General features: G+C 36.6%; 1 protein-coding gene across 5 annotated transcripts in view; it reads left to right on the top strand.

The window, feature by feature from the left end:
* Window positions 1-26,104, top strand: part of RAPGEF4 (Rap guanine nucleotide exchange factor 4) — a 157,335-nt gene that overhangs the window by 25,794 nt on the left and 105,437 nt on the right. Inside the window, exon 1 of one of the 5 annotated variants that reach the window (XM_032114870.1) lies at window positions 19,780-19,950. The exons of the other annotated variants lie outside the window; for them this stretch is intronic. The gene's annotated coding sequence lies outside the window, so the exon portion shown is untranslated. Of the gene's footprint in view, window positions 1-19,779; window positions 19,951-26,104 lie in introns of those variants that run through there. 5 annotated transcript variants of the gene reach the window in all.

Below are 26,104 nucleotides of genomic sequence, written 5' to 3'. Positions count from 1 at the left end.
TCTCTTATCAGGATTATTGGGGGAGTGGAGGTTTCCTTTTAAAAATGTTCAACCTTATAACATATTCAAAGTAGTTTTAAAACAAAAAATTCAACAATATTTGCTCTTTAATCACTAATACAGCTTTGTTTCTAGCACTTTTGATGATTTTGCAGAGTTTTTTGATGAGAGATGCTTTTGGGAAAGGTCACGTGTGTTAGAAGTACTGGAGTGATCATAGGCAGCTTTAGCACACATCTTGTGTGTTGCAGCGTTTATGAAATTGGGCTGTAGAGCAGGTCATAAATGCTGCAGGTGTCAGTCACAAACCACAGTTTAGATTTGTGGCGGTTCTTTGCCTTTTGTGCCATTTTACAGTGAACTTTTGATATATTTTGGTGTGCTTTCTTTCAAGAAGGCTATCTCTGTGCTCTCAGTGAGTGGAAAATTGTTCCATGAAATACAGCTTTGCTGGTTGGTCGGAGATATAATGAAGTTGTTCATTTTTGCAAGATACTATTTATTTCCTTGCAATCTGCTAATCGCAGAGTCTGCATAACCTGCAGCTAATGTGTGATAAAACAGAGAACGTTTAAAATGGACAGAAAATTATGTAAGAAAATTTTGCCAAAATACACTAGCAGTAGCACCAGTAGTATATTGTTATTAATATTATTGTTACCTGAAGAAAAGTAAATAATTTTCTAAAGGGAGACTTTTTTAATGTTTTAGTTGCTGTGTTGCTCTTTTTGCCTTATCCTGAGATTCATATATCTTTGCTGTGACGAAGTCTGTATGGGGAAACTGTTACTGTTACATGCCATTCAGATTTTAATTGTGTTTAATGAAGACCCACACAGATCACAGATATTTCATGTATATGGTACCCTGGAAAAATGGGGAAAGGCAACAATGTCAGTTCATTACAGTCCAGATATTGTAAAAGCTAAAATCTACTGCATGTAAGTTCAGCTCTCCACATAATGAGAATTTAATTCATGACAGAAGTCATTTATTCAGAAGAAAATGTTGAATAATTCCAAAATAATGCAATACTGTAGTATAAGAACAACCTAAATAAATTGTAGGGTTACAGCTCTTAAAATGGTTTCTGATTTTATGTATGTAGGATTTTTATGATTAATAATGGAAGTGCAAAGATACATTTTATATATTATTTTTTCATTTGTTTGTTTTTCCCCAGGAAATTCATTTTTGGGAAAATTTACTTTATTTCCTTGTTTTGAGGGAAAGAACAAGTCAAAACTCCATTAACCAAATAAAGATTTTTGGCCTACAGAGCAAAGAAAATCAATACTGCAATTCTAAATATTTTTTTCTTATTTTTAGATTGTGAATGTAATCTTGGAAAATGAACTGACAGAAATTGATTCAATATTGACTTTAATTTACTGTGCAACTAATCTGAAATGCTAGGACTAAAAGCTATGAACTATCCTTCTTAACAGTAAAAATTTGTTAATACTGAAACCTACTGATGAAGCTCACATTTGCAACAAATACTTTTATACCTCAAGTCTGTGCAGTTCTTGGAAAGACAGGTACATATCCGTTTATGCCAGCTATGAAACTTCCAGTATATATCCTGGAACGAGATTTTAGGAGAGAGAAAGATTATCCATTTTAATTATTTCTAAGTTTAGAAAGAATTTTCAGAATCTCTGAAACTTCATATTGTGAATTTGCAGACTTTTCTGATTTTTGTTTAAATTGAAATGTAACTTACCCTGTATTAGCTGTATTGCTCTAAGAAGCAATTGTATTGGTAGAATGATTCCCAGATTAGATACATTTTATTGATGTATTTAATGCACAATATACAGCAAAGATATTAATTTCTATGTACTCTTGTAGTTGGGTCTATACCTGAACAAAAGAGACAGCTGCTACTAAACTGACTTCTTTCTTTTTTTATCAGTATTAATCTGTCAGTTTTATAAATTTAAGTATTCTTTGAGGAAAAGATAGGATATTCTTTATCAAAAATGCACGAGATGCCTTCTTTAATACATGCAGCCTCATATTCAGTCACCCCTTTAAGTACAGAAGGATTTTCTATGACCTTCATTTCTATCAGTTGGGGAATGCTGGTCAAAACAAATGACATTGTCCTGATAACAACAATTACCAGTTAAAATGGGCCAGTCTTTTCTCTAATGACTATGTCTGTTGAAGTAGCATCCTGTTGGGGAACATCTGTTGATCTTCTCTGCTTACTCATCCTTGCAGACTCGTTGTCTATCAACGCTGTTACAGCAGATTAAAGATGATGAAATCTCACACTGGATTCTCACACAGCTGAATACTGTTCCCTGATGAAGGACCAGTAGGTTGTGGGAATCACTGGTGATGTTCCTTTGTGCACTGATTATCCCTGGCTTTGGTGTCTGAGGAGCACTAACAAACATGAAAAATGTAACTCATTACTGTTGTAACACTGTAACACTTCCAAGGTGCCCTGTGAATCTATAGGAAAAAATACTGTTTGCGTTGATAAGAGCTTGCTTTCCTTCCTTAGCATGTGTGATTGTGGTGCTAGCTATCTTGTCCAAAAAAACTATTTCAAAGCACAAAGGAAAATACATCCAAAAATAAACATGAAAGCAAAAGGCTACACATGAGGAGCTCTGTTCACGCACATCCTCTTGGGTCACTACCTTGCTCCACCCCTAATAACTGGATTCTTTTAAACAGAGTGGGAGGGAAATGAATGCATTTGAGCAGTGTGATCATGCCAGGAGTTCTCCATAGTTCATCCTCAAGCTTTGTCCTTTCATGCAGTTGCAAACTGATTCAAATGCAGACAGGAAGGGAGTGAATCTGCTGAGAGGTGACTTATTTTTAGAGGTCTTTCCTACCACAGTGTATTACTCAGCCTTCCTTGGGTAACATACAAATAACCAATTTCCTTTTGTGTGGAATAAGATTGTGTTAGAAGTTACTGAACATGCCTTGAGAAACACTTGAGTAAATGAAGAACTGCTATTACTTCTGTATGCAGTAACTTTGGAGAGAGAGAGACTTGGCCCCTGTAAGGTCAGAATGAATTTTTTTTTAAATTCATATTCAGCAGCACTTGCACATCTTGTAAACTGATAAACTGTAGTGTAATTTGCTTCCTGCTTTCATCCATTCGACATTAATCAGTAGCCCTCAGCAGACTGAACTGCTCTGTAATGATAGCTTTGGGAGAAGCAGCTTTCTTACTGCCTCTGTTTTCTGAGCACTGTGAGCACTAGGTTTTAATGAGCTAGTTTAAAGCCAGATTTGTCAGAACAGAAGTTTTATACAGTGTTTCATTGGAATGCCCTGTAGGAAGTACATGTATGAAAGGGTGTGCTGTAGCACTATTCTGTGAGGTTTCTGAATAAGGCTTAAGTTCATCACAGTTGGGACTACAGCTCTCCATGTATTTGTATGGAGTATCAGTTTGTCACTTTAAGGTGTATCTAATCACACCTCTCATATCAAGGTATAATAACATCTTATGCCTCATTTTATACCCTGGGATTATGGCAGTAGGAATTACAAAGGCGCTGTAAAAATACACTAATGAAAATAAACATGGAAGGATTTTGCTTTGTTTTTATCCATTTGGTCGTATTGTAAGTGCATTATTTATCAAAGCACATTACTGCATCTCGTGTGGTATTTTGCAGTGTAATGCAGTAGGCAGCGTTTCAGAGAGGCAGCCTTTTCCTTGTCTTAGGCTGCTGGAAAATACATGTTGCATTGTTACTTGAGAATGTATTTGTTTCTTTCTCTAGCAGACTCCTGAACACTTTAACATGTTTAAGGAGCGTTAGGAATCTCACGTAAATGTCAGTACTTTCTAATACACCTTTTCACCAATGAGTATTCCATACCAGAAATTCTTTCCAGTTCATTTGAGTGAGAGATTAAATTTGATCTGAGAAATGAAATATTGGAAGGGGGGAATCAAAGAAAAAATCAGATTCATGTCCAGCCCCTAAACTATCAGCTTGATTTATGGTGTACCGCTCTGCCCATTTATTGCCCAGTAATCAATTGCAGAAGTGTCTGCTCTGATTTACTGATTTCCCATAGGCAAACATAGTAGAGGTATAAAACTATAGTTAATAAAATACAGAATATTTAGCTTTGCAGGATGGGTGATCATGTGTTTTAAAATAGTGAAGTGCTTGGAGCCTCACAAAAGTATAAAAAGATGGTCATGGAACACGTGGCTGTCTTTACCCGCTTCATGTCCCTCTCTCTATTGACTGCTCAAATGATTCCTTGATGATTTGTCTCTCTAATGGGATTTTATTAGAGAAATGTAAAAGTGATCAAATTGTGGTAGCCTGCATTTTCAGTGTAGCTGGAATACTGTGTTCACCAACCTCCCAAATAGCTGTCTTGTCAGAATAATAACATTATTCCATGTTATCAGACACAGAATACAACACAGAAGGGAGACGTGGAAGGACCCAAGTGTGTGGAATCTGTTGCCTTATGCTGTCTGCAAATCTTCAGCTGATAACCGATTCAAATTTTTATGCAAAGACACAGAGCTAGTGTGAGAGACATTGAAAATGGAAGTGAGGGTAGGCAATTTTTTTTTTTCCCTATAGGAACACATGGAAGGAGGAGGAAGATAAAAAAATCCCTGTGCCCAGTTTTAGAATATGACAGTAAACATAGAATTGACTAGATGTGAGCAAAGCTTTGAAAATAGATAACATCCCACCTTCATACTTTCTGTGTTAATACCAGGAAAGCATGCAAGTGAGTAGCAGGGAAGGATTCCAGAGTTGTTATTATACCAAGAAAAAGTGCCAGATAGCGCTCCCAGTGTTGCTGGTATGAATTGAACATATTTCAAGTGAATACAACACAACTGATTTTAGTACACGTGGAGCCCCATAGAAGCAGATTCTGGCCTTTAGTGCTGCTGTTATATTGGTTTTGATCATCTTTGTAATATGCTTTTAGTTTTTCTTCCTCTTGTTTTGCTTTGTCAGACATTTCTAATTTTAATGAGTGATGCTCTAATAGAGCAGATTTAAATGAGCATGAAACAGCATTTAACCCTCAGTAGCCAAACATGTATCAGAACCAGCCATGTTTGTCAGCATAGCAACACGGTGACTGCTGCTTTCATTTGGTTGTATTAATCACTTTATATTTTAAGAACAGATGCAGATTTTGTGAACACGGTTTATGACAGTGTACCTCCTAAGGAAACCTTCCTGGCCACTGGCAGTGGAAAAGCTTATCTAGGAACAAGATTTTTCACTTCAGTAATGCAGCTTTTGTATTTGTGTGATATGTACTGATGGAAGTGTACAAGTGTTTTGGTAGAGTCTTGCTATGATAAATCCTTTGCTAAATAATGGCATTGTGACTGAAAAATTCATAATCAATAGTTGTCTGCTCTATTTCAGATAATTTATTATGCCATTATTATGATATTTGATGTTGTCAGTGAGGCAGAATTCTTGCAGAAGATCCAGTTAGTTTTAACTCTGAGTGTCCCTTTCTTTGTTGCTATCCTTGGTTTAAGGTGACAGTGGCACTTCAGACTGAAGTGCCCTTAAGCAACTGAAAATACTGAAAAATAACAAGCTGATTGGAAGGGCCTGATCCTTCCTTGTGTCTCTCTGCAGCAGACTTTCCTGTTGCATGTTCTCCTGTGTCATCCCTACATCTGATTTGCATGTCAGTCTCACGGTTTATTCTGAATCGATTTCAAAAGCAACATTTTGTGACTCTGTCACTGATCACTGTGCAGAGGTGGAATAGGACTGTGTAGATGTGATTTCTCTTAAACCATCCTACCGTGTAATTTCTCTTAGGTGCTATTCTCTTTCACTGTAATATTGACCATCAGCTTGAACCCCCTGTTGAATCCTGTTATACCAGGCACTGTGCAAAAATATATTGTCATTCCTATTTATAGTCTCTATAAATGTTTATATGTTCATTAGCACTTCAAAAGGTCTTAAATAGTATTGCAGAAACTTGACTTACTTGAGGTCACTTCTTGGAGAAAAAAGAATAGAAACATCCAGAAAGTATGTCAGTCACCCTGTTAAGTAATGCCTTTATTGGTTTTCTCATATTTTATCATGGTTAGAGGTAAAGTTGAAAAATACAAACTCATCCGATTTCCAAGAAAATAAAGTATTTTGATTAATTCTTAAAATATTTAAATTACAGAAGAACATCTGACAAACTGAAATGTATACACTTAAAGTCTGCAGATGTTTTTCAGGCTGCAATTTTTCTTGGAAGCTTTACTGCCAAACTTGCACTTTCTATAACCAGCTTTTTTATTAGCAAAGAAAGTGCTTTTCATCCTCAGCAGATTGTATTATTAAATGTGGTATCTCTAAGCATGATGTGCTAAATGGCAAAAACATATATTGCAAAACACAACTGGGAGCTTATGAATATTATTTCAGGAAACAAACTTCTGGTCTTTCATTAGTTCATTTTTATTAAGTAAAAATGTCTTTCAGAAGAATCGTAACATTTGAAGCTTATAAAATAGATTCTGGCTTTTTCCCCAGATGTACTTTTTACTATCAAATATGTTTCTCATTCTTCTCTGTCACAGAGAGAAAAAAAAGCCTAACAGAATTATGTTTTTTCAGATATGTGTGCATATATAATCTGCTATCTATCTAATATGTATTGTGTGTGTATATGCTACAAGGCAAATTTAGATTTGCCTTGTCAAACTTCTGTGTCAGATTGCCTGGAGCTTTGGTTCTAGCTGCGTTTGTGGTTGGCAGTGTCCTTTCCTGCCTTAAGTGGATACCAAAGTGATCAACTGCATAGGGCTTTGCTTACACTTCTCAACTTCTGGATTTAACACAGACCATCCTTAACCGTGGGGTCATATTTGAATGGGTTATTTCAGAGATCGACCCTTTCTGATCTTCTGATTGGTATTACCATCTCAGTCCTTTGTCTCCTTTCAGATGAGTTATACTTTTTGTCCTTACACAAGAGGTTTATCTATTATTACTGTTTGTCTCCAGGTTATTGAGAAAATAGTAAGCCCTTAGAAGCTTGAGTTTTTTGTTGCTTTACTGCAGTTGATACAGTGGTGTGTTCCTCCAAGGCATTGCTGTAGAGAGTGCGTGCTTGCATTCTGCATTTGAATGGGTGCTTTCTGCTTGTGCTATATAATAGGTGAGGCAAATGATATGGTACCATTTCTTGGATCAATGGATATGTTTTAATATTCACATTTTAAAAATCCATTAGCTTAGCCCTGCCAGCATTAAAGGAATTTAGAGATCTTTAACAATGGGATCTGTGGCAGTGGAAGATCTTAAACAGATTACCGCAAGCTGAAATCTAGGCTGTTGCATTGTAATATGTATTGTTACTTTTTATTCCCAGAGTCTGGTGTAGTTACAAAATATTTTGTAAAAATATAGTAAAAATGTTCACTTTCATATAGCAAGAATAGTAAAACATACAAGTCCTATATAGTCGAACGTAAATTCTTCTCTTCTTAAGTAAGTACTCCCTTGAATGGGCATTCAGCAACTTAAAACAAGCTAAACCTCAGACGTTATGAATTGTTTAGGCATATGGATTAATAAATGGGTTCAAAAGAAGAGTGCTCTTTGCTTGCATTAGATAGTACAGTTCTCATGGATATCTTTTCCTGGTCATAATCAGAGTTCAGGGATTATTAGAAATCTTAGCCTGGTTCCTCCTCACTTTTCATCCATGGTGAAACACTACCATATTTAAATCTATGAGCTGTGTGAGATTTCAACCCAGGTAATTGCTAATTACTTTTTTCTCCTTGTATAATAAGCAGCACAGGCTGGTGGCAGTAGGTTTCAATTCTCTTTAGCTTTATCCCTTCTGTAACAGTTTCTACCCACTGACACAGCTGATACAATGTGAGAGCCAAGAGGCTGGAATCACTCAAATGATTTTGTGGCTAAGTAGTTCAGGGATGCTTAACAAAATGGTCAGCCCAATAATTGTACTGAGGCAAATCATATCAAAGCCTTACGAACTCTAGGCATCCCTGAGGTACACTTAAAAAGGAAGATACAGAAAACTAAGACCTAAATGTGGAGTATCTCTCCTATGGCAGAGAATAAGAATTATAGGACTCAGCCTGTCATCTGTGCTGATTATGGCCAGTCCCAGATATCAAGAGAAGAAGGAGGTTTCAAAAACCCTAAATAGTCCACGTGCTTGCTCTTGAACCAATCCTCATTTCAATCTGAGTAGTAAAACTCTGCAGTTGCAGTTCTCAGAGTTAGTGAGTATTGCTCAAATTCCATTAGTTCAGTGAGCTACAAAATTCCTAGAAATCTGTTCACCAGCAATGTGAAAGGGCCTGCTGACCCTCAGAAATGTTTAAATGTCAAGGGGATTTATGGAAGCAAGTCTGCTTATGGATAAGTTTTTTTCTTTTTGTGAATGGTTGTTTATGCCACAAATATGCAAGAACACCACGTAAGATGTGCTGCCTTTTAAGACGTGTTCCATGTATTTCTGAACTATGTCATAAATTGGATGTTCACAAAATTTGAGTTTTCATCTAGTATTTCTGTTACGGGCTGTTGTTGAAATCAGTGGTTTAGCAGAATACATGGATTCATACCATCAGTCTGGTGTAGTGCTTAAGGCTCAGTTTCTTTATTCTTTATCCCATGCCTGATTAGATAAGACCATTAGTGTGTATTTCCTCTGAACTCTGCTTAAAATACTTTCTCAGTTAAGTCCCAAGTGAAGAAACTGAAAGAAAGCTGAAACTCACAAATAAAAGTTTATTCACTAAATATCTTCTGAATGAACTTTACTACTCTTAATTTCAAATTAAGTTGATAAAACTCTCTTTTCTTTCTAGATGCTGTACATAGCTCTAAGCCAGGCTTATATAACAGTTGTTTGAGGGTGATAAATAATAAGCATTTAAAGTGAAACCTTGCCATCCTGCATTTAGTACTTACTGATACAGTTCAGCTTGCTTACATTTTAACCTCTGACCATTTCCTGAGTAATTTCTGTTTAATTTTGCATACCACCACTCTCTTGACCTTTGAAAATATCTTTTCTGATGACCAGTGCAAACCATTTTCTTGAAGTATTAACCAAAATAGACAAACTATTCTGTTAATTCCCACAGAACCTTATCTACATATTCCTGAGTGCAGGTTTGTAGAATCAGGTCCAATATAGTAGTTTTGTTTTAGCATAAAAAAATATGCATTACAATATGATTTTTGTGTGACCTAGTCTTTGAGAAACTGAGTCCTTCAAAGAAGTCATGCTGTTCTGAAAGGACTTGTTATAAAGGAACTTGTTTGAGTAACTTAGTCTTTTATGCTTAATTCTCTCTGGGGATGATGCTGGAGACTCTCAGTACAATTAAGGAAAGATTAAAAGCTCACTACAGACTTATTTTCTCTTTTCTTCCTTTCTGCCAATACCCTTCAAGCGGCTGTATCCTCTCTAGAAGCATGAAACATTTTTCAAATGCCTTTTTTCTTTCTGCCCTCATTTCTCAGACAGTTTTCTGGTATCTGTCTCTTCTACAGATTGATTAATATGGTTTCTCTTTATACGTTTGTCACTTTTGTTCCTGCTAGCATTTAATGGAACCTTTGTTGATCTCCGCTTAAGGTTTTATTGGGTATTTCTCCTTAGGTTTATCTGTGACATTTAGATTTTACTAGATAACCATCAATCATGAAGAAGTTAGGAAATAATTCTTGTGCTGTTGAAGGTGGTGAGAATTATGCCATCACTTAGTATTTCTTAGCACATTGCTCTGCAGAGCTAAGGGAGTGAAATGTAGTAAAAGTGTGGACAATTAAGAAGATATGTCTGAATACACTGATGCAGTAGCAGAATTGATTACTGTACCCATTTTACATAATGAGTTATCAAGGAAGAGCTACACTTTAATCTGAGCATATAAATAGCTGGGGCATTTACTTGTGCTGTTGCTGTGGTATGGTTGAAAGATTATATGATTTGAGATTACAATAGAAATTCACATCAAAACTTTCATTTTTGTTTCTGTCTGATGTATTTACATACATCTGCCAGATGGAGTTGCCTTATGGAGGGTGTTACCTCCATCTGACCTCATATACAAAAAGTACTTGGTATAATTTTATTCTAAGAGACCGACTTTTCCTATTTTAACAAGAGAATGTGGATTTTTCTGCCTTTTAACCTTTCTGAAGATCTACTTGGTATTTGACTTCAAAGGCTGATACATGCTACCGATCAGCCCATAAGTATTGATGCTTGAGTGGATTGTTGTCAACTTTGCACACTAAAGTTGTGGGAAGGTGTGAGGAAATGAAAGTACTGAAAATGCTTCAAGCCCTAGCAATGGTAGGAATGCATATTTTCCTACCACAAGAATTCTCTAACACATTGATTTTACTTGGTCATCCATACTGTTAATCCGAGTATCATTACAAAATGGTAGGTGAATTTCCTTTCCTGGTATCCATTAAATGGGCAAAGTCTTTGAGTAAGAATTGAGTTAATTTTTATTGAATAAAATGTAATGAATGGTTGTGGTATCCTGAAGCAGACCACGAGTTATATTTTCTCTTCTTATTTAACAAAATAATTCATACTACTCATATGAAGTTTCTGCTTTTTAGTGTGGGAATAAACAACTCTCAAAAACCAATCTGTGAAACTGTTCTCTAGCAAGTAGCTGCTGCAGGGAGATGGAGAGGTACTTTATATTTGCCTGCTGCCCTGGGACAGAATAATGGCAAAGCTCGCCCTCTATGGTAGTATGTATGTGTAAATACAGTATCAAATGTCTAGAAAGAAATAGATACTTGACTGTGATTGACTGTTTATTCTTTCTTGTCCCCAGCTAAAGCAAAGCATTAGCATGTTTCTTCTGTCTTCACCAGTTAACGTTTCTGTTGATTTTTCCTGTATCCTGAAGTATACCTTTATTGCTAAAACACTTATTTCAGTCTACCTATGCATATCTTCATTATCTGATTATGCTGTTGCCACATATATAAATGAAAATTATTATTCCAAAGAATACAGAGGGAAGAAAGAATTCTTTCTTTGAAAGTTGTTAAAGTAATAATGAATGCTATCTTTATATTAGATGTGTTCTTTTTAAATGAACATTTTTGAATGGCTTGTTTATTGTGAGTAGGATTTGCTAGAAGAGATGTCCTTGTGACTGTGCCCAAGATTGATATGCTCAGTGTGATGAAAATAAATAGAAACATATATTGAAGTTTTGATACTATAGAAAGAACATCTCTTAGTATTACTGCTTTTATTTTCAAACTGCTGCATTACTGGTCATGAATGTGCCGCCTTCTTTAGTAGGTCCTTTATCTTGTCATTTTTACTGCCGCAGCAGTGCTTGTCTATTTACATTAGGCATTACTCACAGACTGCTGCATAAGAAAACTGGGGGGAAGACATTCTTATTTTGTTAGATTCTCTTCACAGTGAGAGAACAGCAGCATGGATTAAATATCTGGAAACTTAAAACAGGATAGCAGGGTTCCAGTAAGTGTTGTTTACTCTTTTGTTTTAAGTGAAACCACTCTAATTACACTAATTTCATTGCAATAATGGACAGTAGAATTTGCTGTGCCTGTGGCAAAATGTTCCATGTACTTTGTCTTCTGTGTCTTGCTATGACCAGTACCTGCTTTTTCAGACAATACTGTAGAAAAACCTTCAAACTGTTTATGTATTGTAAAAATGGAGTGTGACAGTATTGTGTACTGTGTAAATAAAAGCCCCTCATGCTTCCTCCCCATCAGTCTCCAAGGGTAGGACTAGTTCTGTCCCTTCTTTTGGAAGTAAAATGATGTCTTTATTTAAAGAGATCTTTATTTCCATTTCTCTGATTTTATGTGCTCTCTCCATCTCTCCACCGAAGAGCTATTGGTCTGTATTGTATGCTCTGTAAAGTTTTGTCTTTGCACATTTTAAATATCCATGCCAAATGGCTTGTGAATGGGTGCCACTTTTAGAGAGACATTCCACGGCCAAGTGCATCACATGCTAGTAACAAATTTATTCTGAGTTCCCCTCCAGAATTTGTTTTCAGAGTTCATTCTTTGGTTCTTTTGTGAACTGCTTTCATGTCCTTTGGATGATTTCTCACTGTCCTCAGTATTTATATCCATCCCCGTTTGCACACTGTGGTCATGTCTATGTTTTGCCATAATTAAAAGAAAAAAAAAAAAATCACCTGACTATTCTTAAATTACTGGAAATGCCATCATGCTTCTTTGTATGAGATCTCTGGAACACAGAATTTTATGACCCTGTCTTTCATATGTGTCTGGAACATACCTAATCTGATGTTTACTGTCAGTTTTACGTGCTAGCATTTGATAATTGTTGAGAAAAGAGCATTTTGCCATTGTAGAAAAACTGTCACTAGTTAAGCTCACATAGATACCTATACAGAGGTAGAAATGATGACAGTGGAAGGCATGCTTGTATACTCCAAGTTAGGATTATTGCTTCCTAGACTTTGCTCAGTCACTAGCTCTATGCAAATGATGTCTCCATTGAATTTTTCCAAATGTATCTTTTCCTCAGCATTGCTGATTCCCTAGAGACTTACATATTACATTTATTTTTTGTCCATTTTTTTTGTCTTCTCCTTCTCCAGTGTTTTCATGTTATCAAGTTGTTTGTTCTCTCTTTGAGATTATGAATAAAAAGAAAAAGAAAACCAGAACCCAGCCGTTTCCCACTTTCTTTAGATGCCACCTTTTTATGTGTTGCCATGTTTCATTATCTTTTGTTTGCAGTCATTTGGCTAATTGTTAATTTTCATGACACTGCTTCTACCCAAGGCATTTTCAGTTTTTAAAAGGAGCTATGACTATTAAATATTTTACTGATATCCAGATAGGTGACAGCTACTACATTTCTTTCTTCGTCTACTTCAGTGATTAAAAGAAAATAAACCAACAGCAACCCACATAACCGTATTTAAAGCCTCCAACTTTGGTTAAGTCCATTTTTCTGCTTTGCAGATTTGTTTCTCTTAACTATAAGTGAGGGCTGTCTGATCTTAGAGTAGTGATATTTAATGCTTCAGTCTTGAAGAATAATTTCCAAGCATTTTTGGGTTTTTGTTAATTTTAAGGAACCTTACTATGTGGTGCTATATACAGCCTGATCTGAAGTGGTTAGTGGCGTCCATGTGCATTGGATGGAAAAGAATGGAAAATTACTGCAGTTCTAGTATTGTAAAGGTTTACAGAATCAGTTGGGAAAATTCACTCTCAAATGAAAGAAGGAAAAGTGTATTAGAAAATAACGTATTGGCAAGAATATGTAATTCCATTTATTTTTCTGTTTTACCTGTTTTCATTCCTCTTGTGAGTTATTCCTAGTTGCCCCAGGACAGAACACACCCAGCATAAACTGGTGCAACCTGCATTCCGTTCTTTGGCACATCTACTAACACTTAAATTAATGAAAATTAAGGGTATTATTGGCACTGCCTCACAAGGACCTCTTAGCATGATCACTGTTCTGCTACATTTGCCCCTCTATCAATGTGTACATCATTAAGTAAGTAAAACCAATGAATTGTGAATGATCTCTTGTCTCAGTGAACAGTGTTGATGACTGCATTTTGATAAAGTACAAATTTCCACATGTTGCAGATGTGTTTTGGTGTTTGTGGAATATCCCTTTGTGCCCATGTTGTAAGAAAGCATGAGGGGGAAGGAGTGACCCAAAATTCACCTCTAGCTTCACCTTTTGCTTCATGTTACATCTTGTTTTCCAGTCAAAAATTGGCTGGCTGTTTAGCAGCAGTTAATCAAGTTAATCAGTTAATTCAGGAAAATAAAGCACAAATAGTAATTATACACGGTATTCTACAGAAGCTGCAACATTCAAAGCATGTGCATTTCATTTCAATGACCAGTAGAAATTATTTCCACTCTCCTTCTGCGCAGAATTTCTGTAAATATTGAAGTGGAAGTATACTCAGCAACTTCATTTCGTCTTCAGAATGAAGTTGCTCATCAAAAATTGGATCATTAATCTTATGCTTCTCCCTGAGACATGGCTGAAGCAAATAACTCTTGATTCTGTGTCCTTCACTCAACAAACCTGATTCTTGTTGGCCCTCCTGACTGTTACTTATGTTCTCACAGTGTCTGATCTCCAAAATGCAGTAATACTCAACAACCATAGCTCACTTTTCAGTAACATTTTAGTGCCATGTCCATCTCCTCTTTACAATCTTGACTTCTTACTAGTGTGTGATTGCCATTTTTCCTTTTGCTGCACAATTCTTTAAGAAAACTGCCTTATGCAAATCTTACTGATTGAGATTAGAGGGTGCTGGTAGGAACCTGAAACTTACAGAAACTTTTCTGCATAGAAGAGTGAAAAAAATACACTAAGTATCACGACTTACAATTAAATCCACGGTTGTTAAAAACAAAAAAAAAGTGGAAAGAATACCCATTGAAAAGAAACAGTGTACCTGTCATGTCTGGATTTACTTATTCCAAACTTAGTTGCAGGTGAAGAAAGTTATTATACCTAAGGTACAACTCACGGCAATTGATCTCTGGATAAGAAACCTATCCCACATTCAGTGTATGAAATGTTACCTCTTTACCTAGGGTATCTGTCTCCATTTGCTAAAACTATTTTTCCCTGTTCTCTTCACCCAAGTTGGATTTTGGCCTCTTATATTTTTTAAGTGATGTCTAACATGTCTTACAGTGGCCTTTACACACGGGCTCTCTGAAGCTAAACATCTTTTTGTGGGGCCATATCTGTCCATTGGGCAGATACACCATTATCAAATGAGGAAGCTAGTTCATCTGTCTGGGGCTGAAGGCTATAAAGCTAATTTTATATCTCTTGGTTTTTAAGTATACATTTAATGATAGATTCAGCGTGCCAGAGATTCTTTAAGGGAAAGTAAGGAATAAAACACTTACACTATTACATTGCCACTCAGTAAGATAGTTTATAACTGTCACCTCTTATTTTGTCTGCAGCTTTGATGTGAAGTGGGAAAGGGACATTTCACAGCACCAACACTAAAATGCAAGCAGACCTAGATGACCACTTTGAGAAAAGTGAGAAACTGTAACACTGTTCTAAGGAAAAGCCTTCAGAAGGATAAGATACAGGCTTGTGCTTTCTGTATACTCAGCTTTTTCCAGAGGTTCTTAGAAAAGTTTTGTTTGGCAAGTGGGTTCTGTAGCCCACGGGACAGCATGTAATCGTTTCAGTTTTGTTCTTCGTCCTTGCTGCTTACATAGCCCACATTGTGGCCTGTGCAGTTTGCAGCTGGAAGACTACCCTGATTTTTAGAGATCTCTGTATTTCAAATCCCAGCTCAACTTTAATTCTGAAAAAAGGTCCTCTTAGTTCTTGCAGAAAGAGCCTTGAGATGTAGACTGGATACCTGGAGTTAAAGTGTTCCCACTGATTTATTTTCCCTAAGCATTACTAGGTCTTCTACTCATTAAAACCATAGTCTCTACTAAAAATTTTGCTGGCTGGGTTGTGGGGAAAATGTCATAGGGTTAGGTTGAGAAAATGGGGGTTTTGTGTAGCAGAGTTAGCCTAATGAAGGACTGGTACAAGGAATAGTTGCAAAAGAGCTTTCGCTGGCAGAAATACTATTATCCCTAGGATAATTTGCTGACTGAGGTTAAAATGTAGGGCAAGCTCTGAGTTGGCCTTTGGAAACTTGTATATTCCCTTATTTTTTTTCCATGTAATGAGAGTGGGAGGAATGGGTTGTCAGTGATTAGATAGACTACGAATAAATTCCTGTTTTCTTCCCTGTGGAAAGCCTAAAGATGTGCCAGCTCTGCTATGGAGTTATTTGATTTATAGCTGCAAAAAGGCAAGTCATATAAGCCTGTCTTATGAAAGTCACCTTATTGCAATTTTGGTCAAGACATTTAGTTTCACCCTCTTGCTTTTTCCGTATGCAAAGTGAGAAGACAGCATGCATTTGTTTTTTGTAAGTGTTTTGATGATTATTGAATGGTTGAACAAGCCTTTAATGTCTAGATGCGTCATATGCAACACTTACTTGAGCACACATTCTCAACTGAAGAGATTTCCCTTTACTAAGCTTTCTTGGGACCTCAGCACAAGCAGCTAGGTGCCCTTTCTGTGATGGGCCTCCAGCTGTGGCTTAAAAATTCTGGGTATTGGCTTAGGGTTTTTCTGTGTATAGTTTTCAATAGGTTCTAGATGTCTCTATATTATTCTTTAATAATAATGTTGATCATTTTAACTCCAAAATTCTTCCTGCCTGTCTCAATCTAATATTTGACATTTTAAACAAATCAGTTGCTTGCATAAATAAGCGTTCTGGTATCTTATTTGTGGTTGTGGGAACCTGCATTTTTTACCTGCATGTATGTTTTTGCTTGAAATTGATGTGGGCTTTGAATCAATAATTAGTTAGAAATACATTTAAAAGTCTGCTTCGTAAATTTTTTTTTTTTGGTGAACAACACCCTCTTCACAAAACAGTGTTTTGTTCATTCCTTCCCCTCCCACTTCCCCCTCCTCATTAGCTATATTCCCTTTTAGTAGGGTTTTAATGTGGTTTTTTTTTCAGTAGAGGAGTCATGTTTAATTAAAAGTTACTTGCATGTTGTCAATTATAGATGATAATTTGTTTGACTTTACACTCTCAATTGCCTTGAATAGTTTCCTGTAGAAATACATATAATCCATTTGCATGTTTGGAGTATTAGTGTGTTGTTTGCATAGCTTGTGTGTAACACTTAAAGAAACCACTGGGGCTTAGAAAGGACAGATGATGCTTTTTAGTGGCAAACAGTGATACAATGGCTGTTTTTTCTCCTCCTTGCTGAACAGTTATGGAAACAACTTGCTTCAGAGAACTGGAAATTACGTTATCAAGCCAATATGATGTGTCAGTAAAAAACTGGGAGTTCACAAGTGGGCCAGCAGTAATGTTACCCAAAAGCACTTGGACATAAGTCGGTGCTGATTGGTGTTAATTCCTAACTTCGTGACCTCATGTAGTATAGCAGAGAAAGTACATATTAACACATCCCAATTGATAAATGTCAGAATTTAATTACAGATAAATATGTAGTATTTAGCTGCTGAAGATAAGGTAGTAGGAGGCTTACATGTTATTGCACCATGTATTAAAACCACAGCTTGTTTGGTCTACCAGAATAAACTGTTGTGTTCAGTCCAAGTGGAACATAGTATGTATGGTTCTGCTCTCCCAGGTTTAGAAGAGATGAACTCAAACAGGGGTAGATGAAGAGAAAGACTACAGTGATAAGAGAGATAGACTGACTGTTATATTATAAAAGAGCATGTCTGGTTTAGTCTGGTTGATATGAAAGCTGATATGGAATATGGTTGGCGCCTGTAAGTACACAAGACCACCATTCAGGGGATAGAAACTGTTAAAGGATAGTGCTGCTCAGGAGCAGATGGGTACTAATGCAGCTTGAGTGTTTGAGTGTACATTAGAAATTTCTTTCTGACCATCAGAGTGGTGAGGTTCCAAACAAACATCTGATGGGAGTTTGGGGACATTATAAATGGTAATGTTTGAAGTGGAGTTGATTTTTTTGAGATTGATTCTGTGTGTATCTGCAGTAGCAGCTCCAATGCTGTTTGTACACCAGATTTAAAGATTTTGTTATTTTGGCTACATACCTTTATCTTAGTACAGCAAAGACATACGTGAAACCATGGGATCCAAATTTTGTTTCAGGTCTTAGAGGAAAAAAGTGTCCTTGCAACTGATATTGCCTTCAGAACTGACAGCACTTTCCACTTTTGTTTGCAACATCCGTGTCACACCCTGTTTTGCTGGTGGTACCCTGTCAGGAAGATCAACATCGTTCTGCCCTCTCTGATGCAGTGAATCTTTCTGTTTTGATATTGTAGGATGTTTCTCCACAGAAGAGGAGGAATACTCCTAACTGTAGAACTGCTAATGGAATAGAGCTATTTCTTTAGGATAGTGTGCTGACATAACAGTTGGAAATTTTTATCTTGTTCCCGAGGGAAGACAACTAAATGTAGAATTGCTGCTCTTTGGATGAGTGTAGTCCTGAAGAGGACTCAAAGTCAGATGGGAGTGTAGCACCAACCTCCATCTTTCTTCAAACAGAGACTTTCAGTTCTTTGAACGTCTGGTAGTTGGCATCTCTCACACAGAGAAGCTTCTCAAATTCAAACCCAAAAGATGCTTAGTCAGCATTTACAAATTGCTCTCTGAAGGCTGGAAGGGCATGAAGGCATTGAAGGTACATCAGTCCAGGTGCTGTCAGCTCAGTACTGGGGGTACCTTGAAGCTTTTTTTTCACACACCTTCCTTCAGGAGATTGTCACTTTCTCTGGATGCCCTTCTTCAGTCATACATTTCATTCCTTATCAACAGCACACAAAAAGAGGAGGAAAGCTGCAGTGGCTTGAAGTAGTCTCATGCAGTCCCATGCCTAGAACTAAAACTGCTTTTGAATAAATTCTCTGCTAGTGATCATGCTTAGGTCTTTCTTACATTCTGTCCCCAAGGTTGTGTGCTCCTGTGCAGGTGTAAAAATCAGTATATGTATAATCCAGAAAGCACTTTGAAATGGATGTTACCACATTAGATTTTCATATTAGAGCAAAGATAGTCCTTTGTAGTAGCATTTTTTACAAAGTAATGGGTTAATACAATTTCATTGTTACTTTCCTGGTTAGGGTAAGACACTCCATATAATGTTTTTTAAAAATGAATGCTGATAATAGACACAGAATAGGTCTTTATGAGTTGCTGCTCAAATATTGCTAATGTTTAAGCAGCATATATTTCTTGTTTAATATTCAGGTATGCATTTGGTTCTTAAAAACAGAGAGAAATACTTCTGTGATCAGAAAGAGTAGCAGCTAGGAACAGTAGTGATGTGAGTCATTTTGACAGTGAGCAAACTTGTCAGAATGTTCACATTTTCAAGACTAGATGGTCTAAGACATCCATTTTTTCCTAAATACTTTTCAAAGTCCTAATGAAAATTTAAATGGCTGTGTCTCATGGTGTCTTGAATTGAGAGATTGTGAATTAACAATTGTATTTTACTGCTAAAATAGTAGATGTTTACTGCAAACTGAAAACAGTAACAAAAAGATTCAGTCAGGTTCTTTGTAATACTTTTGATAGTGTAAAATCTGTCAATCCTAAGGCAAAAAGAGAGAATTTGTAATGAATGTATGCACTGTAAGGCACTGAAATAGTTTTTAACTTGATCAGTTTTTAAGTACCTTTAATGTATAAGGTACTTAACTTGCTTTTTTTTCCTCATAAACCCTGTTTGCATGAATTGATTTCACATTGTTCACTTCTTTGGGTTAAACTTCAGTTTCACTGTGTGTAACACAATACCTTTGTGTTACAAAGTGAAAATCCCATTATTTTGGCTGAAACGTTGCTGCATTACAGGCATCTCTTGCCTAGGGCCATCTGCATAGGAGAATATTCCTTTAACAGAATAAATCACTAGAAGACTATAGCAGATTTACTGGAACCATTCTTCTGTATCTCTGACTACTGTTCTTGCCAAAAGTGTTAAAAAGAGGCTCAATGGATAAAAGATTCTGTTTGTGTGAGACTACCTGCTTTGCAATGATTTCAGAAAAAAAAACCCCAAAACTGTTCTACATTCACTGGCTCTTTAATTTGGATTGCCAATGATAGTGCAGAGTCTATGCTGAAGAAAGGTAGGATACAGAAGCAGAAACATTAGTGCTAATCTGCTGCAGAAGGACGAGATAAATCAGCACAGCTCTCATACATCACTGAGAGGGAAGCTGATTGCAACTTGACCATGTGCCTAAGTGGTCACATCAGCAACAAGAACGGAGCATGGATAAAAAACCTAAAATGTATCCGTAGGGCTACTTGCTGTGCACGACCTATAATAACACATCAATGTAAGTTTAAGATTTCTTTTTTGTTTGTTTCCCTCTGTTGCAATTCTTGTTGTTTACCAGAGTATATTTTTATTTTGCAAAGATTTAGGGGAAATGTAATGGAGTGTAATACTGAGCAGATAATACTTAGATACTGTTTATGTCTGTGAATAGTAATAGGCTTATTGCTGTGTGTCTCAACAGAGTTCTTTCTTTGAAGATGTTTTAATATTTAATCCTGTAAGTGATATTTCGGGAATTGAGTAAGGTTTTGAATGAGATGATAGTGAGAGTTCCCTTTTTAATTTCTGTCATTTATGTTTCAAAATGATTTGAAAGACAGAATGCCAGAAAAAAAAATTAAAAATTATTTCTACTGTGAGAATTTTTGCTTTTTATAATTTTTTTCTGTTAAGACAAATGCTCATAAAGACTGATTTCTCTGGACCTTTTTATTCATGAATTTAGTGCAGATGGTAATTTTCCTACATTTTTTAAAATTTGTGCAATTGTTTAATTCAGTGTCATTTAAACATCTACAAAAAGGGAGGCAGGGATAAGATGAAAACTGAATAAGCATTGATTGCTAGTCTGAAAATTAAATTTTAAAAGTTTTTGCAGTAAATCTGATTTCAGTTCGTTTTTACTAAATTAGATTATCATATTTAAATTGAGGCTACTATACAGCAAACAAATGTGTGAAACTATCCTGGATAGCACACATTTCCTGCTGTATCTGACTTTAAAGAGGTTGTTGATTGTAACTACTCGGGAATACTCTAACTGTAGAATTCAGAGCAGCATGTTTAAATGATGCATGGGAAAATAAAAAGGAAAGATGGAATTTTACTGTTCAGATGTTAAGGTGATGCTTTGTTCAAAGAGAAAAAAAACGTTTAGTAAAAGCTACTGATGTGAAATCTCAGGCTGTCTCTCATGGCTTTAGGCAAAAAGGCAGGGAAACCCAAGGCAGGTCTTGCTGTGCAGTCTGAAAGCAAGGGAAATTTGGAAGCATTTATAAAAACCCACCAATAATTCTATATTTATTTACTTATTTCTAGGGAAAGATAGTGGCTTTAAACAAACAAATTGATGAAATATGAAAAAGGAGGTGTGAAAGGTGCTTCAGTGATAGGAGCTTGAGAAAGTAGGTATAAAGATACAGAAGAACATCTATCTATTTTGTAGTGTTGTGACTGTGGCCAAATACAGTAACAGGAGGCTTAGAAACAGAAGTAACCTGCATGAGTGTGTCTACAAATGGTTTATTTTTGTGTCAATTGAAAAATGTAGGGATAGTTGTGTGTCTATTATCCCCTTCACAGACCTCAAATATTCAGAATATGGGTCAGTTTCAGATTTTGTAACACAGGTATTTTCTGTAGGTCTTAGCCAAAACAAAAGTTAAGGTTTATCTGTTAGTAGTTGCAACTTTCCTACAAGGTTGATAGATGGAAATAGAGAAAGAGGGAAGGTAAAGCTCTGTTGCAAAAAGGGTGTTCATTCTTCCCAACAGAATAAATAACCAATCTAGCCAACTGGCAGATGAAACATGGACCAAGTAGAGAGTTTATTTTTGTACAAAATGTGCATATGGATGATCACACAGGCCCTCAGTTGTACTTAGCCCCTGAAGCTGGGGTCCCGTTGGGAACTCATAGCTTTAGCAGTCTGACTTAGAAAATAATAAACGGAAAAGAGAGGAAGGCTGTACAGCAACAGGAAGCAAAGAGGAATGGTGATTTCTTTGATCTTGTTATGTCTGTTCTAATGTACCCAATGTGGCCTTAAGTTGTAAACACTGTGGCAAAGATTCCTATGTTTTGTTCTGTGAAATACTCCCCTTGCACATGTCACAGAGTAATATAACCAGTCTGGCTCTTCTTAATGGAGTTGGGCTTCTGTTAGTAAAATAAAGACATCCTTTTCTTTCCTGTGATCTGTGTTCATTGGAACAGCAGAAGATTATTTGGATTTACAAAGATAATGAAACAAGTAGTTTTCCTTGTCTTGAAGTTATTCTGAAGAGCTAGAAGTCCTGTATCTGCTAAGATGCTCTATAGTTGTATTGATGTTGTGATCTTAAAACAAACATTTGCTTCAGTGTGTTTCTGTGAAGTTTCATAATGCAGTCACACTTAAATTAGATGCTAAACTAATTGCAATGCATATGACAAAAATGGAATTAGGTAACTGCTTTTTAAAATTTTCGTTCGTAGTTGAAGAGACAAAAGTCTGTTGTGGGCTGAATATAGTCTTGATGAACTTTCTATTTGTCAAAAAAAGGCTCATCCTCCCCGCCCAGAGTAAAATTCTGTGTTTATCAGTCTGTTACACTGTTTCACTGGTACCTGAAAAGCTTTTTCACTGGACTCCAACATGGTCTTCATTTTCACCTTCAGTTTTAGTCAATCAATTTATGCAAAGTAGTTTCTTGTGCTTTAAGATGTGCTAATGGACACTAATACCTGCACTTTTAGAGCTGCAGGGGGCTCCTGATGCCAGTTTCAGTATATTGAGTTTGCTTCTACTTATGATATTTAGGAAAACAACGTAAAAATTTTCTTGTTACATTTGAGTTCAGTGGAAAAGCTCCTGCCAACCAAAGTTGCCAAGGCAAGGCCTGAAACCTTAAAGCAGCATGAGTTCTATGGTGGCATTTCACACAAACAACACGCTGTCCTGAGAAACGTACAGTCATAGGGGTTCAAACTGTGTCGATTAAATATAATTTCTTCTAGTTTTCTGTCTACAAAACAATACATCTTCCACTTGAAAGTCTGACGCCTGTTATCTCTATTGGTGGCAAAAGAAAACTCTGTTGCCCCAAGAAGAGGCTTTCTCAAGTTCCATGATAGCAGAGGGACTGAACTTCTATATTGGTGCAATGAGTATATTGTGTCCCCATCCCAAAGCTTATGAAATCTGCTGGCCAGGAAAAGGAATGACATGGCTTTCCATCCTCCTGCTCCTCCTAGTCCTTTCTGGGTTTAGTCACTTCTGATAAAAAGAGACACAATTTTGCAAGTATCCCAAGAGACCTAAGTACTGTAGGTCTTAAAGCATGCTTAAAAAGCTTCCATCTTACTATAGGCATGCAGGCCTAAGAGCTCATTGATTTCTTCCACAAGCTCAATAATCACTAATCCATCTACGGAATTGTGTCTGGAATACTCACAACCAACTTTTGGCATAAAATGTTAGCTCACAAGCTACAGTGTACAGAGTAGCCACGATCAACAGCATCAGTTACTGCCAGAAGTACACATAGAAGATTGTGATAGACAGTGTTGCACATGATGTAAGAGAATACATGTTGTAACTGTCTCAAAAAAGTGATTTCTCATCCAAATATTATTGTCTTCTAGGGAAACAGGGAATCTCTGAAAGGGGCAAAAAAATTTTAAATTGACTCTAAAGGAAATAGTACCAATTACAGCTTTTATAAAAAACAAACTATTTATACCTTGATCGGGCCCTCTACCAAATTTGGAACCTCTGTTGAAATCCGTTAAAAAATTATAAGCTACTGGGGAAGATCATACTTGGAAAGGAGTTTCCTTGGTATGTCTCCTTCTAGTTTTCAGATGGTCTTCACAGCCTTCCTAAATGTTGTCTGTGAAGTGGATATCTTCCAGAACATAGTGAACTGCATAGTATCAGACTACTGGGGCACACACAGCAGTGATCTCAAACAGGTAGCTCCTAAGGACAACCACTCATCTGATCTTTCAGTCTTTTTTAAGGAAGACATATAATAATGAAGGTATGTTCAAAAAGGGGATCATTCAGACTGATGCCTAAAACTCTGCTATTCAGTGAAAATCATAGACTCCTAATTAGGGTGACATTCTTTTGTGAAGTTTTGTGAAGCTTTTAACAGTTTTTATTACCTCTGTGATTATCGTGGAAGGTAAATAGTTACATATTGGATAACCATATGGATGATGTGTTAGTGTATTTAAAGAAGATTGCTCAGATGGCTCAGAGCCCATAGTAGCATTGCCAGGATTTTTATGCACTAAAAATCTAAACAAATAACTATGAGATGGAGAGAGCAATCACTGAAAGGAAAAGTGAGCAATAAAATGTAGAATTTATCTTTACCATCAGTGACAGAGATTAAGGCCATGGGAGAAGTGATAATGTGACTTCTCATACTGCTCTTGGGCTGTGTCCCAATTAGCTTTCCAGCTTCAGCAGGGAAAGTAGTATGGGGTGGTTATTCCTTGTTTTCAGTCATCAGCATTGCCCTGCCAGTGCTCATTTTAAAAGTCCAGGTTTCTTCCTCAGTTTTGGATTTCCTCAGTGACTCCAGCTGAACTCCCAGCAGAAGGGATGGAGAATCAGGTTGCACTTTTCACCACAAACAGTACAAACCCGATTTGTCAGCATACCAATGTACCATAACAATTTCTTATGTTAACAAGGCCATTGAATAACCTGGCATTATTTTCCTAGGACAGATGATGAGTGGTGGGAGGAAGGAAGGAGGCAGAAAGAAAGGTGTGAGGGATAATAAAAGGAAAATTCTTGAGGGACTGAGTAATTTATTCAGAGAGACATTTCCCATATTTTTTGTTCACTGCTTGAATCTTGCTTATGCAATATATACAAATATTCTCAGTCTCTTCAAGTGAAAAAGGACCCTGTAATCCAAGTCCACTCATTGAACTGTAAATGTAACCTCACTGAAGGAAAGGAACAGTTTGAAAGACTGACTCTTTCATATTTTAGTCAGGAATTATCATGATCTGTAAAGCACATAATTCTCATAGCAGGAAAGCTTCAGTTGTTTTAAACCCTGGCAGTTTTTCATTTGAGAAATACCCAGGCAGCAAGCCTTCTCTCAGATGAGACAGAGTGGGCTGTTTTATATCAGAAACTGCATTTCCTACTTTGCTTCCTCTGCCAGAAATTCTCTTGCCAGAAACTCTGTCATTTCAGTTTTTATCTGTTTTTGAAGGGAAGTTAGTTAATCATCTCAGTAGCATCACCATCACTACCAAAAAATAGTGAAAGGCTGTGGAAAACTGATAATTGTACACAAATGCATAATTTTCCCCAGGCCATGATAAGCAGTGATAAAATTGTCAGCTTCTTTTTACCGTGGAGAGGACTGTGGTACAGATCTGCTTTAATATTAAAGTAATCTGTGGACAATTCTGAAACAAGGTAGCAAATCTTCCTGGTCTATGCCTGTTACTACTTTGTTGTGTTGGTATATAATCAATAAACTGTTACAGCCAGTACCATGTTCTGGTATTGGATCTGTCTCATTGAAAGAACACACAAATACTGGTTAGATTTTTCAATGTCTTTAAAAAATTAAATGTAATAATGAGAATGTTCATCATTTGGCTACAGGAGTCAGAACTTTGTCCTTTTCAATTAGATTATATGCACAGACCACACAGACCTCACTGGGAAAGCCCTTGCATGCATTTGATGGGGAATTTGACCAAAAGTGTGACAACCAAACAAGCCGTAAGTCTAAACACATATGAGATAAGATTTTTTATACTATGTGATGAGAGTATTGCTGATTGTTAATTTATTGGTAGGCTGTTAGTAGAGAGTATTTGAATGTAAGTGTGGAGCTGAGCTTGCTGAGATTTGGTGTGTAGTGCTCAGCACAGATACCTCTGTTTCATGTTGCTAGTCATGTTGAGAATTACTTCTGTAGTGTATGGCAACATTCCAGATTGCATCTCAGTCAAATGGATTATTCTTCAATGCAAGGCTTTTCTAGGGAAGAGAATATCCAGGTTCCAGATTTGAAGGGTCTATTGCAGTATTACAGAGCTCACCTGAGAAGAATGGTCGATTCTTTTCTTTGCTCAAAGTCTGTAATGTGTTTGCTATCTGTGCCAAGAGGCAGTCGGTGAATGTTTGCAGAGGGAATCTGTGGGTGTGGAATAAGAAAATGTAACTGAAGAGAGACTGTGGCAGGGAATAAAACAACGTATGATGTATCACCACTTTTTTTTTTAACATCAAATTAAGATCTGTAATGTGCTGATAACTTCCTGGCAATGGTGACTAAAATGATTATTATCTTTGTTGTACATGCATTATAACCAATTTTTGAAGTGCCTAGCACCTATCCAAAAGGTTCTCTTACATTTTTACAGCAGTGATCATAGCAGTGGTAGTGAAGTGAGATGTTGCAGAA

This window comes from Corvus moneduloides, chromosome 7, assembly GCF_009650955.1.
Source record: "Corvus moneduloides isolate bCorMon1 chromosome 7, bCorMon1.pri, whole genome shotgun sequence".
Lineage (NCBI taxonomy): Eukaryota > Metazoa > Chordata > Aves > Passeriformes > Corvidae > Corvus > Corvus moneduloides.
The sequence above is the reverse complement of the archived record's forward strand: the minus strand, read 5'-3'. Positions and strand labels throughout refer to the sequence as shown.